Source organism: Ostrinia nubilalis, chromosome W (genome assembly GCF_963855985.1).
Source record: "Ostrinia nubilalis chromosome W, ilOstNubi1.1, whole genome shotgun sequence".
In the NCBI taxonomy this organism is placed as follows: domain Eukaryota; kingdom Metazoa; phylum Arthropoda; class Insecta; order Lepidoptera; family Crambidae; genus Ostrinia; species Ostrinia nubilalis.
In genome coordinates this window covers 7,749,736-7,758,793 of record NC_087118.1, presented here as the reverse complement: position 1 = coordinate 7,758,793, position 9,058 = coordinate 7,749,736, and the positions used below count along the sequence as shown (strand labels likewise).

The window sequence follows — 9,058 nt, the reverse complement described above, 5'->3', positions numbered from 1 at the left end:
GAGCCGTCGGCCATTTTGTTGCGATCAAAAAATTTCTAAACTTTGACAGCAATTTTCCGGTAGATGGCGACACCGGAGTAGGGTACAATGTTCCGAGCGATTGTTGGTCTGTTATTCAAGTGTTGCCATGAATCGGAAAAAACTACCATTTTGGTAGAAAATTTTCCACCACGGCCCCGGATAGTAGAAAATGGAAATTTCCAAAAATTCCAAAAACTTGGTATGCAGTTTGGTGACGTTTGGGGACCCGAATGACATTTCACCATTTTTATGAAAAAAGTCTGGCAACACTGAAAGTTATGGGGAAAAGTTTTTTTTGCGACATGGGTGTCTTTAAAGTTAGTGACAGACAGAAAGAATAATGGCAGAAAAAAAATAAAAATGACGTTTGGTTGGATATACGACCCAGATTATGGGAAAAATCCGAAATGTCAGAAAATCAAGATGGCGGCGGCGTGGGCGGCCATTTTGTAAAAAGTTGAAAATTTCGAAATATTGGAATTCATTTTTCGAGTACTTGGCAACATTTGGGAAAGTCGAGTTGTATGAGGCGGTTGTGTGTTCTGTCGAGAGGTTTCGCTTGGGTGAAGAAGTTTCTCCAGTGTTGCCATACCTTAGGAGATTTGGTCCAAAAATGTCGAAAGTAGAAATAACGACTTCCGGTCAAAAATTTGGACGACGCCTCCTGCAAAGGGGTCGTGCAAATGACATTTGACCATTTTCATCTCGATCACCTGGCAACACTGGGAGCTACGGGAAAAAGTATTTTTTTCGACATGGGTGTCTTTAAAGTTAAGGACGGACAGAAGGAGATATGGCAGGGAAAATCTGAAAATGGGGTTTGGTCGGTTATACGACCCAGACTATGGGAAAAATCCGAAATGTCAGAAATTCAAGATGGCGGCTGAGCGGGCGGCCATTTTGTAAAAAGTTTCAGATTTCTGATTTTTCAAATGCATTTTTCAGGTAGTTGGCAACATTTGGGAGAGTCGAGTTGTATGGGGCGATTACGTAGTTTATCAAGGAGTATTGTTTGGAAAAACAATGATTCCCAGTGTTGCCATACTTTGAGAGTTTTAGTCCAAAAATGTAATAAATGGAAATAACGACTTCCGGTCAGAAATTTGGATGACGCCTCCTGCAAATAGGTCAAACTAATGACATTTGACCATTTTCATCTCGATCACCTGGCAACACTGGGAATTACGGGAACACAAAATTTTGTGCCATGGGTGTTTTTAAGGCGTTGCTTCTCAGGACTGGGTGAGGATAGAAAAAAAGTAAAAATGGAGTTCGGCGCGGAAAATGGTCCAGATTAAGGGAAAAATGCAAAATTTTAGAAATCCAAGATGGCCGCCATATTTTCAGCCGTTTTCGTAATTGAACTAATCTCTCCATACAAATTGTATGCTTAGCACGATTACCACTCAATGACTGATTCACTGATCATGGCCATTTTTGGGGGGTTTAGAGAGGAGGAGAGTACGAGTAACAGCACTTGTTTCGAACTAGATTTTTCAACACGCAGCTTATCAGATTTTTTGTACTAAAAAACAAAATGGCGGCCTTTTTTGACACACCAACTTTTTCGTTTTTCGTCCTGATTTTTTTATTTTTTGGGGGCCGGTTGAAGTTGTCATTTGGTGTTCGAAAATGTGAGAAAAAAACGGAAAAACAAAATGGCCGCGCCGCCATCTTGGATTGAAAATTAGATTTCAGGGGTGTGTTTAGGGAGTTGTCATTCTGAGTTGCGCAATGGTTTTTGAAAATTTCTTTTGAATTTTTGTGACATGTATAGTCTTCTTAAGAGCCACATTCACAGATTATCAAAAAACAAGATGGCGGCTGAGCCGTCGGCCATTTTGTTGCGATTATGAAATTCCCTAAAGTTTGACACCAATTTTCCGGTAGATGGCGACACCGGAGTAGGGTACAATGTTCCGAGCGATTGTTGGTCTGTGCCTCGAGTGTTGCTATGAATCGGAAAAAACTACCATTTTGGTAGAAATTTTTCCACCACGGCCTCGGATAGTAGAAAATGGAAATTTCTAGAAATTCCAAAAAGTTGGTATGCAGTTTGGTGACGATTGGGGACCCGAATGACATTTCACTATTTTATCAAAAAAGTCTGGCAACACTGAAAGTTACGGGGAAAATAAATTTTCGCGACATGTCTGACTTTAAAGTTAAGGACAGACAGAAGGAGTTGTGGCAGAAAAAAACTAAAAATGAGGTTTTGTCGGATATACGATCTAAATTATGGGGAAAATCCGCAATGTCAAAAAATCAAGATGGCGGCTGAGCGGGCGGCCATTTTGTAAAAAGTTGAAAATTTCGAAATTTTGGAATTAATTTTTCGAGTAGTTGGCAACATTTTGGAAAGCCGAGTTGTATGAGGCGGATGTGTGTCTTGTCAAGAGGTATCGCTTGGGTGACAAAATTTCCCCAGTGTTGCCATACTTTGAGAGATTTGGTCCAAAAAACTGGTAGAAATAACGACTTCCGGTCAAAAATTTGGACGACGCCTCCTGCAAAGGGGTCGTGCAAATGACATTTGACCATTTTCATCTCGATCACCTGGCAACACTGGAAGTTATGGGGAAAAGTATTTTTTGCGACATGGGTGTCTTTAAAGTTAAGGACGGACAGAAGGAGTTATGGCAGAAAAAGTCTGAAAATGGAGTTTAGTCGGTTATACGACCCACATTATAGGAAAAATCCGAAATATCAGATAATCAAAATGGCGACCGAGTGCGCGGCCATTTTGTAAAAAGTTTCAGATTTTTTATTTTTCCAATGCTTTTTTCGGGTAGTTGGTAACATCTGGGAAAGTCGAATTGTATGTGTGTTTTGTCAAGAGGTGTCGCTTGGGTAAAGAAGTTTCACCAATGTTGCCATATTTTGGGAGATTTGGTCAAAAAAAAATTAAAAAATATAAATAATGAGTTCCGGTCAAAAATTTGAATGTGAACTCGTGCAAAGTAATCCTAAAAAGGTTATTTGACCATTTTCTTCTCGATCACCTGGCAACACTGGAAGCTATGAGAAAGAGTATTTTTTGCGACATGGGTAGGTCATCTTTATAGTTAAGGAACGGAGAGATGGAGATATGGCAGAAAAAATCTAAAAATGGTGTTTGGTCAGTTATATGACCCTAATTGTTAGAAAAATAAAAATCATGGCAAACCAAGATGGCGGCGGAGCAAGCGGCCAATTGGTAAAAAGTTTCATTTTTCTGATTTTTAAAATGCATTATTAGGGTAGTTGGCAATATTCGCGAAAATTGGGTTGTATGAGGCGTTCATGTGTCTTGTCAAGAGGTATCGCTTGGGTAAAGAAATTTCTGCAATGTTGCCATATTATTGGAGATTTGGTATTGGTGGCCTTATATTTTATGAAAGAAATGGAAATAATGACTTCCGGTGATGATTTTTTTTACTGAAACGTGTGCAAATAGCTAAGTGAAACTAATGACATTTGACCATTTTTATCTCGATGACCTGGCAACACTTGGAGTTACGGGATTACACAATTTTAGGACATAAGGTTTTTAAGGCATTGCCGTTCGGAACTCGGTAAACTTAGAGAAAAAGTAAAAATGGGGTTCGGTGCGGAAAGTAGTCCAGATCAAAGAAAAAATACAAAATTTTGAAAATCCAAGATGGCCGCCAAGCTGTCAATCGCTTTCGTAACCGAACTAAATTCTCGATACAAATTGTATACAGGAGCTTACTAAGGCGAGACCCAAGGCCGAACGATAGTTCAAAGAACGAAAATCGCCACATTGGCCATGGAATATGCTGAGTGGAGTCCATTGCGATGGACATCGCTGTGCGACAGGGTGGCACTGCTCAGTTTACTTTCACTTTCATTGTATGCTTTATGTCACCTATGTCTTATTTACTTTTTTTTTCTATTATTTACATCTTTTGTCTTCTGTGATGTCCATGGCAATAAATGTTTCTTTCTTTCTTTCTTTCCATAAATTTAATTTTAATATTTAAGACAGGACTGCAGCCCAGTGTTATAAGAATATTACTTACGCATATAGCAGCTATTTCCACAAAGTTTGATTGCTATCTAAAAAGAAATATCAGTTAGGAGAAAAATTTCGAATGGAAAATGTCGACAGGAAATTAAATCGATTTCTTAAAAAAATTTAGTATTGTTAGTTAGGAGGTATTGCCACTTTACCATTGGTATGTATTCTAATCATGCCGACAAAGTAATAAAACAAAATTTAAAAAAATATTTTTTAGGGTAGCTTCCCTATATAAAGTGGGGATTTTTTTTTCATCTTCTACCCCATCTGTCAAGGTCACCCAAAGAGCGATGGAGCGTGCTATGCTCGGAGTTTCCCTGCGTGATCGAATCAGAAATGAGGAGATCCGTAGGAGAACCAGAGTGACTGACATAGCCCGCAGAATCGCTAAAATCAAGTGGCAGTGGGCGGGGCACATAGCTCGAAGAGCTGATGGCCGCTGGGGTAGGAAAGTTCTTGAGTGGCGACCACGAGCTGGAAGACGTAGCGTGGGCAGGCCTCCCACTAGGTGGACCGACGATCTGGTGAAGGTCGCGGGAAGTACCTGGATGCAAGCGGCGCAGGACCGGTCTTTGTGGAAATCCTTGGGGGAGGCCTTTGTCCAGCAGTGGACGTCTTTCGGCTGAAACGACGAACGACGACCCCATTTGTGGGGTATCGTTGGATAGGTCTTTTATAATGGCTTAGGGGTATCTAAAACTATTTTTTTATTTAAACGGATCCCGTTTGCAAAATATTAAAGTAGCACTTTTTGTTCGAGTAACTTAGGGCGACCCCCATTAAAAGTGTTAAGATGAAGTACTAATAGTCCAGTAGAATTAGATTTTAAATCGGAAATAATTCCTACATAAGATTTTATTGCTTTAATGGCTTCATTGGTTGCCCATTAAGACTCTCCTAGGTTTTCGACTTCGACGGAGTTGTGCTTAAGTGGTGGGGGCCCCCGAAAGGGACGCTTTTTAGGTTTTCCGGTTATACCGCGTAAAAGACTTACCCTATCGAAAAGTGGTCTTCCTGACGATTGAAGGGAATTTAATCCTGCATTAAATAAGACCAAATTCATATGTTTTGGACAAACCGTTCTCGTGCAAATGTTCGGCAAAGTAGAAAATATGTGTATAACTAATGACCCTCTCCACGTCCAATAGCTCGTCACCCGTAGGCTTCCAAGCCTTGTAAAGGGTCGCCTTAACCAGCGTATCCCTGTCAAGGCTCACAAGTTGGATTCGCTTATCCTTGTTTGTCCCAGCCGTTCCTTAACTGCGGTTGCTGCACCTCTTCCTGGCACTCTCCTGAACGACTCTGTGTTACCTAATGTGGATGCCCCTCTTCCTTGTAATCTCCTGTACGATTGCATTGCTTAGCCATATGCCTGGTCTAAGGTTCGACGTCACAAAATCAACTTCGTGCGCGTGAAAATAGTTTAAATACTATTTTCCGTGCTTGCAATATTTTTCTTTACTGCTTCGCCTCTATTAGTCGTAGAGTGATTGTATATATCCTATAGCCTCCTCAATTTATGAGCTATTCAACACAAAAATAATTATTTCATTCAAACTAGTGATTCTTGAGATTAGCGCGTTCAAACAAACAAACAAAAAACTCTTCAGCGTTTTAATATGAACTTGTTGTTGTTGATTTTTGGCGTCGAACCTTAGACCAGGCATACGACTAGGCAACGTAGTCATGCTGGAGGATACAAGGAAGAGGGGCAGCCACAGTAGGTAACACAGAGTCGTTCAGGTGAGTGCCAGGAAGAGGTGCAGCAACCGCAGTTAAAGAACGGCTGGGACGAACAAGGATAGGCGCATCCAGCTCGTAAGCCTTGATAGGGTTACACTGGTTGAGGCGCTCGATTTCAAGACTTGGAAGCCTGCGGGTAACAAGCCATTGGACGTGGAGAGGGTCATTAATTATACACATATTTTCTACTTTGCCGAACATTTGCACGAGAACGGTTTGTTCAAAACATATGAATTTGATCTTATTTAATGCAGGATTAAATGCCCTTCAACCGTCAGGAAGACCACTTTTCGATAGGGTAAGTCCTTTACGCGGTATAACCGGAAAACCTAAAAAGCGCCCCTTTCGGGGGCCCCCACCACTTAAGCACAACTCCGTCGAAGTCGAAAACCTAGGAGAGTCTTTATGGGCAACTAATGAAGCCATTAAAGCACTAAAATCTTTAGTAGGAATTATTTCCGATTTAATCCATTTTTGTGTTTAATTCTACTGGCCTATAATTGCTTGCTTCAGAAATATATTGCGGTAACGACGGGCAACTACGGAACCCTACACTGCGCGTGGCACGACACGCACTTGGTTAACTGGTTTATATTTATAGATTAGAGGGCAGTGCGTTTAATTACACTAAGGGTAGTTTCACAGGACGGCTCCGGAGGTACCAGTGGCGAGTGGTGGAGGCTGTCTAGGCATAGTGACTGCGACATTGGGTAGCATGATCATTTGCCAACCGGATGACACTAGCATTGACGGGCTACGGGTCATAATACCGCTCCAGAAAGCCCACTTAGGTAGGTAACGACCATTTTCTGCCGGCTGTAGTCTTCCACATGACCAATCGACTTCTTCATCCCTTGCCCTTTTAATAGGCCTCGAACAGTGACCACCAGGACAATACATTCATGCCGCACACTGAAAGCCGAAGGCGTAATGACGTTTTCCTTGTGTGAGACCGAATAGGGACCGCTGACGAATGTTTGAGGCACACGCCAATACGTGCCAATACTCTGGGTAATGTCCCGCGTTCTCAACTCATATGGTCCTACCCATCTGGCAGGGTGATAAGCCCCATCACATGGGAGCAGCCCTTGTGGGTAGTTAGTTATATTCTACACATTTTTATAGATTTTAATTCTTATTATTTCTCAAGCAAGAATCAGTAACTTGTACATACATAGGTTATATAGGTACTTGTGCGAGGCAACGAGCGCGCATTATGAAATAACTAGCGGCCTCCCGCGACTTCGTACGCGTGGATCTCGTTTTACCCCCTTTACCGAAATTTCTTTCAGCCATCTCACTAACTTTTGTGTGTTATAAATTGTAGTTATTAATTAAATAAATAAATATTATTGGATATACAGGGTGGAATTTTGTAAAGCCACCTAGAGGGAAAGTTTTTTTTTATGCTAGACAAGGCAGGTATTTGACCGCAATCGCACCTGGTGTTAAGTGAGATGCAGTCTAGGATGATACATATCAGTAAGTACTCATAATACTGTAGATAGAAAATTTTACTGAAAGAAAACATTTCTTTGTTTTTGAAAAGAAAGAGTACTGCATTGAAAGATTTTCGAAAATTGTCCACCATACCATACAATGTATTTCGTACATAAATAAAATAATTTAAGATTTCATGGTTTTCATTTCATTTGATTTATCAAGTTTGTTAAAGAGATTTCATCCTTATACTTAACCCTAACAGTTGATGCAATAAAAATACAGGTTGTAATTTTTAATAGATTTCAGTTGGTTTGATTCTGGGTGTGGCAAGAAAATGTTTGTAAATCTTTGAATGTAGTTCTCTTTAAAAATAAAGGAATGTTTTCTTTGAGAAAAAAGTTCTATCTACAATATTAAAAGTACTTTCCCTCCAGGTGGCATTATAAAATTCCACCCTGTATTGCGCCATCCAGTCCCAAAATAATTTTTAAAAATATAAGAACAGGACTTACTAAAGTACTTACTTGTATTATTATGACATTTGTTGAAACTAAATGTGGTAAGTATTGCCTACTTACTGCTAAATTAAGTTAGTGTTATAGTACTTCATTACACAAAGAAAACTAATAATTTCTAAGAAAAAATCTGGATATGAAAAACCTACACACAGCAAAATTCTAACAGTAAGAAGGATAAAAGTATTTACTTAATAACTTATTTGATGCATTTAGCTGCGATGCATACCATGCCTGTAAAAGTAAGATTTTATGCACAAGAGCCAAACAAACAAGTTTAAGCTTGTAAAGAACTTCCAAACCTATTATTATGTAGAATAAGTTCTTAAAAGTGACATAGTATTTAAAAGTTTTCATCTATTTTTATTTATGAAAATAGCCTTGTCTCCGTCTGTATCATTACCATCAAAATATTACTATTATCTTGAACTCCATTAACATTGATGATTGATTGATACTTTATTATAGTAGGTATATTTAGGTACTTAGTTCAGTTGATAACATTCCTATATCATTTTTATCTCAACTTATTAGATATTTAATATTAATTAAAACCCAATGAATTTTAAAACACTCATTTATTAAGAAGGCTTATTTAAAGATAATAATCAATTTATGTTCAATTAAATATTTTGGAATTATGAACAGTTTACTTTGGTTTGTTAAGATTTTGTTAATTTTCATTAAATATTGGTTTTCCGGGACAAGTTGTACATCATTATTGATCACTTTAACATCTGAAAAGTAAAATATATAACTTTAATTAAATTGATAGATATTGTGCTTACATTTTGTTGTAAACGTTAAGGCTCAGTTGCATTACCTAACTTTGACCGTTACTTTAACGATAACTGGTGTTTTCTGAATGAAGTTTGATAGATTTTTGATGTTTGTTAAATTAAGATGGTGCAACTTAGCCTTATAGTTAAATAATTTCATCAAAACTGTACAATACTTTTAGAGTGCAAGAGTAAAAAACATTCATCCTCAAAAACTTTGACCTCTTAAATATTATTGAATAATTAATAGTGCCATCAATTATCAAACGTTTCATAGTTATCATCAAGCATTACCTTACGCTGCAATCACCATTCTCTTTATTTTACACAGGCAAAATATGCATAGAGTTAACGTAACAGTATCACATTGAAAACTCAGATATTGTTGCAATATTGTACAAGGCTTCTGTTACTATTATTTTTAAGATCACTTGTTTCAGCTATAGATTATTTCTTTGAGATATGTATGTAAGTAACTATTTTTATAAATTTCATTCGAACAAAACAACACCAACCAAATCAAAACAAACTTTTGT

General features: G+C 38.4%; 1 long non-coding RNA gene across 1 annotated transcript; it reads right to left on the bottom strand.

Annotated features, from left to right (window-relative positions):
- Window positions 1-8,304: 8,304 nt before the first annotated feature.
- Window positions 8,305-9,058, bottom strand: LOC135086355 (uncharacterized). The gene is made up of 2 exons (XR_010260434.1): window positions 8,817-9,058; window positions 8,305-8,480 (listed from the first exon to the last, which is right to left on the bottom strand). It is a non-coding gene; the product is annotated as an uncharacterized LOC135086355 (long non-coding RNA).